The following is a 6,322-nucleotide window of genomic DNA, read 5'->3' as shown; positions in this document are numbered from 1 at the left end:
AATGCAAATATAGTATATGCACAGACTAGGATATGCACCTGTGATGGGCTGTGGATCACTGAGGGTCCCTGTTAGTTACGTGGCCACCATCTGGATTTTCTTAATGTACCAGGGGTCACTGCTTCAGAAGGTGACTTGTTTGCTTGTCCTGCATGGGAAAGTTCCTAGTCTCAGTGGAATGAATGGAGCTGGGGCCTGATTGACTGCTGCCTACTTTAATAGTGCCAGGCAAGGCTGCCACACCACCCCTGAATATCCACACTGTGCATTGTGCAATTTCCACACTGTGTCCGCAGATGTCTCGTCAACTAAACGTACCCGTACAGCGACATGCATTAGTTATTTATTTACTTGATTACTCATTGTACTTTACTACTTTCTTTTTCAGGTTATTCATACTGGTAGCTTATAGATAATGTATTATAGAATGTAGTTTTCCTTTTCAGTCATTCCTATGAAATTTCCATGTCAGTTTCTCCATGCTGAGTGGTGGTTTTTCTCACTTTTTCTTGCCAGTTTTGGCTGGAGGGTTTGGAGGTGGGGGGAGCCTTCTTGCTTTACTATCCTTATCGTTCAGCATGTAGAGTTAGATCTTGTAGTCATAGTCTTCTCTGTACCAAACAGCCTCGAAAGGACCATAAGGTCTGTTGCTGTTTGCTTTCCTTTGTACTCCTTTGTACTCTGTTAAAGGAATTTTATTTTTATAATAATCATTCACCGATCAAGCTGGGTTAAAGGAATGATTTTTAGAACCCAGTCAAAATTCAAGGTCACTAGGGAAGTTCAAATTTCAAGGTCAAAGGGGAAGGCCATATGTTCAGCAATTAGATAAGGACTGGACGTAGGTGTTACCCTTCCTGGTTACTCCTTGTTATTAACTCATTAGCTCCCAGGGTTCCTGTGCAAGGGATTCTGCCGGACGGGTACTAAGCATACCGCTCTCCACCTGTCGGTGCATAGTCATGAAGCTCATGGGTCCCTACTCTGGAGGTTCTTTTCTTATTCAGAGCTCCATCCCCTGTTGAGGACACTGGGTGGAAATATGTTAATATTTTTATTTAGATGGAATGTGGTAGGTGGTGCTGCCAAAATCCAATCAGTTGATGTTGTGTAATGTGTAATGTACAATGTACAATTTCTGTTGTATGAGTAATGTATATCACGTATTATTTATGAGTCTCACGAGTCAATAGTTTGGCTTTAGCACTGCTCGTTAGGGAGTTAAACAGGTGGGGGCAGGGTCATGGTTGTAGGGAAGCAAAACGGCAGGTGGCGGTAGTATAGGCAGACAGAGGTTAGCTGGCATGAGGGTGGTGAGAGAATGTGTTAGTGGAGAGAAGGCCACCGAGCTAGTTAGACTGCAGGGACTCTGAGCCTACACTATATTCTGTGTTACTCCAGTTTGTTTTCTCTGCTGTCAATTAAAGGAAAAAGAGCAACGCTTCGTTTTATTACTGCCACAAGCTATTTACGCAGTATGGAAGGAAAGGTTCCTGAGGGTTACTTTGACCTGAAGTTGATTCTGGAGTTTGACGGCAGCAGTACACAGTCTGTGGTGGAGTGGCTGGAAAAACTGGAACTCGTGTGTAAACTACGAGGTGTCACGGATGTGGCAAGCATGATCCCTCTCCACCTTACTGGGGATGCCTTCGCTGTGTACCTGCAGCTGTCAGAGACAGACAAGAAGACAACCGAGAAGGTGAAGAAGGCGTTAGTGGCTGGATTTGCTGTGGATCCATACAAGGCTTATGAACAGTTCATTAGCAGGAAGTTACGGAGTGGTGAGTCGCCAGATGTGTTCTTGGCAGAACTGCGGCACCTGGCATCCCTGTTTGGTGGATTGACTGATAAGGCGCTCACCTGTGCTCTCGTGGCTGGCCTGCCAGAGAATATTCGTCAGTTGCTGAGGGCGGGGTCGCGTATGGAAGATCTCAACCTGGACCAGATTCTTGCGAGGGCAAGGGAGGTCATCGGATGACAGACTCTTTGAAGCATCAGAAATGTGCCTCGGTGCCTCAGCAAGGACTGGTGATGAGTTTTGTGCAGCTGCTACCAGTAGAAGATGTTATGTGTGCAGCAATCCAAATCATCTCGCTAGGGACTGCTCGCCACCAAGGTAACACAGGAAATGGAGGGGCAACTAGGGGTGTTGGAGGTCGCTCTCGGCAGCGTGTGCGATGCTACCAATGTGATGGTTTCAGCCAAATCGCTTCCAAGTGTCCGGGAAACGACAGTGGAGAGGGGGCGTCAGCGCCAGCCTCCTCTCAAAAAGGCCAGTGAGTGAGGCACTGCCAAGTGCTGTATTAAGAGTGGATGGAGTTTAGCATTGTGTGCTGGTGGACACCGATTGTTCACGGAGCATTACCCACGTCTCGTGTTGCAAGACATGGAGGAAGGGGCTGTCAGTTTGGTCACAGTGAGTGGGGAGGATTGGCGGTGTAAAGGAACAGGCATCGTTCATCTCTAGCTTAGCAATGGAACTTCAACCAACATCGGTGTGAATGTGACTTCTTTAATGCCCCTTGGTTTCATGTTTATTCTTGGAATGGACGGCATCACAGTGCTTGGAGGGGTTACAGTTGATGCGGAGGGTGATGTGAGCTTCGGGTTAAAAGAGTCATCAGTCTATGCAGCTGCCAACATTGTGGTGGGAGACAACGAGCATGATTTCAGCGCAACTTATGACCCTGAGACTAACTCTTGGACAGCAGCTTGGAAGTGGATGGGGGGCAAGGAGCCAGGTGCTCTACAGAATCAGGTGGAGGCATAGTCAGTGCCACATTAAGTGAGAGGTTTTTATGAAGACGAGTTACAAATGGATCAGAGATTGCTGGCTGCTTCCATATGATGAAAAAAAAAAAAATGGACCTCCCAAGGGGCCGATTTCATTAATGGCAGTGATGCAACAGAATAAACGGAAAGTACGGCCCGTAATGGACTATAGAGAGCTAAACTCGCACATCGATGCATTCACAGCAAACTCAGACGTATGTGCAGACAGATTGCGGGAGTGGCGCAGACAAGGGATAAATGTGTCAGTGATAGACTTGACAAAGACATACTTGCAAGTCAGGATCCATGAATCTCTATGGCCATACCAGACTGTGATTATTGAGGGTCGGAGATATTGCTTGACTCGTATAGGTTTTGGCTTAAACATTGCACCACTGGTAATGAAAGCAATTTTGAACTGTGTACTTTTTGCGAGATCCAAATGTGAAAAGGGGGACGTCAGCTTACATTGACGATATCTTTGTGAATGAGGATGTTGTCAAGGCCAGTCATGTGGAAGAACATCTAAGGAACTTCGGGCTGTTGAGCAAGCCACACAAACTAGTTGCTGATGGAGCACAGGTGTTAGGCCTGAGAGTCTGGGGGGAACAGGGACATCTTGTCTGGAGAAGGGATAATGAGGTGGGTGGTGTGCCAAGTGTGCTGATGCGGGGATCAGTATTCTCTTACTGTGGCAAACTGGTGGGCCACTACCCTGTGTGCAGATGGCTGTGGGTAGCAACGTCCTTCATTAAGAGGAGAATGAATCGCGCTACAGAGAGCTGGGATGAAGATATCACTGGTGGAGAGATAAGAGGTTTACTGGAAGAAACTGTGGAGGAAGTCAGAAGGAATGACCCCGTGCGAGGACAATGGGACGTCAAAGGTGATGAGGCCAGGGTTTGGGTAGACGCAAGTTCCTTGGCACTCGGTGTTGCAATTGAGATTGATGGATGCGTTATTGAGGACGCCAGCTGGCTGCGCAAGGATGTTGCATGTCACATCAATGGCTGAACTGGATGCCATCATAAAAGGTCTGAACCTTGCTTTGGCTTGGAAGATCAGGAAAGTGGAGCTGTTGACTGATTCCTCAACAGTTCATTGCTGGATTTCAGATGGTCTATCAGGAAGAAGCAGGCTCAAGACCAAGGCAGCCAGTGAGATGCTAATCCGAAGGAGAGTAGGGATAGTGCCGTCATTGATACAGGAGTGCAGGCTTCAGCTGACAGTCACTCTTGTTCCTTCCACTAGCAATAAAGCTGATAGCCTGACACGTGTGCCACAGCATTGGCTGAAGGTATCCACTGCCTGTCCTGCAGCTGTACGACCTGTGTGTGCAGCTGATATTGGCGTAACTAGTGATGAGATTGCAAAGATACATCATTCTGCAGGTCACCCGGGAGTGAGACGAACACTTTATTTTGTAAGGCGAGCCAACCCAGCAATCACCAGGCGGCAGGTGCAAACTGTTGTCACCAACTGTGAAGTATGCCAGTCCATTGACCCAGCACCTGTGAAGTGGAAAAAGGGAAGCCTGGGTGTTGAGAGAGTTTGGCAGAGAGTCGGCATGGATATTACTCACTACGGTGGCCGGTCGTATCTGACTCGTATTGACTTTGGACCGTCGTGGTTTGCTATTTGGCGTTGACTGAGGCTTCAGACCAGTCCAAGCATTATTGAGCAGTTGGAGGCAGTGTTCTGTGAGCGTGGGGCACCAGAAGAACTGTTAACAGACAATGATACAGCCTTTCGAAGCAGGTTGTTTGCAGACTTTGCAGTGCGGTTGCGTGTGCGCCTCCGCTTTAGATGTCCATATGTTCCTTCTGGAAATGGTATAGTCAAAAGGTGTCATCGCACTATAAAGGTCATTACTGCAAGGAAGAGCTGTTCCATAGCAGAAGCAGTGTACTTGTACAATCTGATGCCTCAGGATGACTGCAAATCGTCGACAGCTCCAGCCAACATGCTGTACAGGTACTCAGAGTTCACAATGTGGACCCCCATGGGGAGGATGAACCAGAAGTGGACGGCCTCTACCAGGTTGGGGAAGAAGTCTGGGTAAAACCACCTAATGCTTGGTGTGAGGAAAGAAACAAAAGGGGTACAGTTACGAGAGTAGTGTCCGACCAAGCTGTCGAAGTAGATGGGGTAGCTCGCCACTTCAGAGATCTCCATCGTTGCAGCTCACACGGGACTCGAGCCGAGTCTTTCACCAAGGACACTGACGACGAGGCACTTATTATTCAGCTTCCTGCCAGAGTTGATGAGGTGGTGGAAGCTGATCGTGATGAAACTGTTAATTGGCCTGAACGTGAGCTGCCGAGGCATTCTTCAAGGATTAGAAGACCTCGGTTATGTGACCTGTGTGGTTAGGAGGCTTTAGAGAAATGTAATGTATAATGTACAGTATATTTTACAATGTAATAAGTGTAATGTGTAATGTACGTGATTAGTTTATCAGGTAACGTATATACCATAATGTATTATGCATAATATTCAATGTGTGATTTGAAATCAGGGGGGAATGTAATGTGTAATGTACAATGTACAATTTATGTTGTATGAGTAATGTATATTACGTATTATTTATGAGTCTCACGAGTCAGTAGTTTGGCTTTAGCACTGCTTGTTAGGGAGTTAAACAGGTGGGGGAGGGGTCATGGTGTAGGGAAGCAAAACGGCAGGTGGCGGTAGTAGAGGAAGAGGTTAGCTGGTATGAGGGTGGTGAAAGAGTATGTTAGTGGAGAGAAGGCCACCGAGCTAGTTAGACTGCAGGGACCCTGAGCCTACACTATATTCTGTGTTACTCCAGTTTGTTTTCTCTGCCATCAATTAAAGGAAAAAGAGCAATGCTTCGTTTTATTACTGTCACATGTGGTGCTGCCATCAAGTGACTCGACACTAACAAACTGGTTTCCTGTAACCTAGGAAACCATTTATTACGTTAGGTGGAAACATAACCAAATTAATTTTAGTGATCTAGTGCGGCAAGACGCCCCAGCAGGATGGGACCCGTAATAGTTTAAATCCAAGGGTTCCTCGTGGTTTACTGCTCACACTTTGTCATCGATCTAAACCCGTCACCCATATCATTAATATCGGGACTGAATAGCTAGGCACCTGGCTCATAAGCTTCTAATGGAACAAAAAATAAATAAAAATGGATAGATGGGTTTTCTTTTTTCACATCCAGCTCTGCAGTCGGCGATATATATATATATATATATATATATATATATATATATATATATATATCTATCTATCTATATTGTTTTTCATACATGGGCGGCTACATAAAATTTTTGCCCGTAACTGATACTTCAGAGGCAAGTATCCAACTGCAGACGCATTCCTTAATCATTCACTCACCAGACGATTAAATGATATTTAAGAAAGACCTCTTGTATTCAGTGGGTAAACCCCGAGGCCTACTGACCCGTGTTTATTCACCTACATATTATATTATGCAGCTAAGGAAATCTCTCTCGTATTGGAGGGATTAATATGGGCTGTGTGTAACCCATCACTCCTAATTATGTACGAAGTCGTC

At 46.1% G+C, this 6,322-nt stretch overlaps 1 pseudogene; it reads left to right on the top strand.

Moving 5' to 3' along the window:
• Window positions 1-1,477: 1,477 nt before the first annotated feature.
• On the top strand, window positions 1,478-5,145 carry LOC145398386 (uncharacterized; annotated as a pseudogene).
• The last annotated feature ends 1,177 nt before the right edge of the window (window positions 5,146-6,322 follow it).

Source organism: Coenobita brevimanus, chromosome 45 (genome assembly GCF_032717465.1).
Source record: "Coenobita brevimanus isolate Jiangsu-jjx chromosome 45, ASM3271746v2, whole genome shotgun sequence".
NCBI lineage: Eukaryota > Metazoa > Arthropoda > Malacostraca > Decapoda > Coenobitidae > Coenobita > Coenobita brevimanus.
Note: the sequence above shows the minus strand (reverse complement) of the source record. Positions and strands in the feature narration are given on the sequence as shown.